Here is a 1783-nt window from a genome sequence, read left to right on the forward strand (position 1 = left end):
ACCGGCCTTTCCACTGACCCGCATCAGACATGCTAAACCACTCCTATTGGCTACAGGGCTACAAATCCACACACACGGCACGGCCTAAGCCGCTGAGGAAGAGCCCGGAAGATGGGTGAAGAGGGCAGACAGGAAGGAAGACACAAGGAGACACGCAGGGAGAGATTTTCATACAGGAAACAAAATAACAGATCTGTTTTTGGAGTGCTTCGTGTGCCAATAACCTTGCTGGATTCCATTTCAACTCCTCAAGTGCATGCTATCCTTCTTTTCTAATTTAAGAGTCATAAATGAGGCTACTAGTTTCTTTTTTGTTTTCAGTGGTGATCCAGAATAAAAATGTACGGAATTTAGCCGCCTCTTTTTCTGAATTATTGTCATAACTGAAGCGAGACTTTCAGACACCATTAGAGGCAAAATCCTAAAACACTGGATCCTACATTTCCCACAATGCAACCGGATAACATCTTTCATTAGTCCCCTCCCTAAACCAACAGTTTACGTGCTTTCAGTTCAAATATTGACATCACAACCTAAATCCAAAATTGCCCCAATGACATTGTGTTTTTAATATTATGGAATACTCCCTCCAGTTACAGATGAACTGTTAAAAAGGCTGAGTAGTACTCCTCATGAGGTAACTGGGGTATGAGTAAAAGGGGCATTTACTGATTTTGCACATGAAGAAAGAGCTTTAACCCCCTTTGTTGTCGTCGGGTCAGATTTGATCCGTTTTCAACAAGTTTCTATATCACACATTTGGGTTTTCTTTCATCCAAATTGTCAAACAAATATCACGGATGGGCCAATACACCGCTCTTCACAAGTAAAGGCTCAGTTCACTACTTTTATTGAATTTGGGTGTTGTTTTTAGTATTATATTTATGTCATACTTAATCATAGTCTTAGTATTTTAACGTTTGTACATTCAATTGTATTTATATAGCACCAAATCCCACACCAAAACTGTCCAAAATTTTAGAAAAAGCCTAATTAACGCTGAGAAAAGCCTCTATGAAAACATCAATAAAGCGCTGAAAAAGATCTACAAAAACATCATAAAAAGTACCAAAAAAATTTAGGAAAAAAATGACAAAAAAGAACTCAAATTTTGACCCAGAAAAACCAAAAGTTGCATGGTCAACAGGAAGGGTTAAAAAGTTTGAACTACCCCTTTAACAAGCTTCAAATACCTGACTATCATAGGCCTCTTTCCCCCCCCTCTTCAGCAATTCCATCATTGAAAATGTAAAATCCCAAATATGTAATAAATAATAATCTGAGTTACCACAGTAACGCCAACCCCTTCGGACCATCGCTGACAAAGTCACACATCCACAACAGCGCAGGTATTGCTTTATAATTTTATTTTATGTACAGTACATGTAAAAAAGAAAACAAAACAAAACAAAACAAAAGTAGCCAATAACATTGACCAAACGTGGGCAACAGTAGATAGCCATGTTGCTCGTACACGGGGAAACCCTGACGACTGTTTCCCCTCTCAGGCATACATCCACGCATTTAGACTCCCAGTCCTCGTCGCGTAAGGCGGCCTGGAAACTAGCCGGGCCTGACGGCCGACTCCCGAAACGGGAGAGGTGCATTGACCCGTTCCCCCTGATCAACACACTTCTCCCACCAACAATCCACGAGCTAGTTTTCAGCCTTCATCTGAACAAAGTGTTCCCAGACGGGCGGAGAGGAGACGGGCTGGTTTTTGCTGAGCGTGACTGTGTGCAATCTTCGGTACGTTTTTTTTTTTTTTTTTTAATAATAACGC

Source organism: Etheostoma cragini, chromosome 17, assembly GCF_013103735.1.
Source record: "Etheostoma cragini isolate CJK2018 chromosome 17, CSU_Ecrag_1.0, whole genome shotgun sequence".
Classification (NCBI taxonomy): Eukaryota; Metazoa; Chordata; class Actinopteri; order Perciformes; family Percidae; genus Etheostoma; species Etheostoma cragini.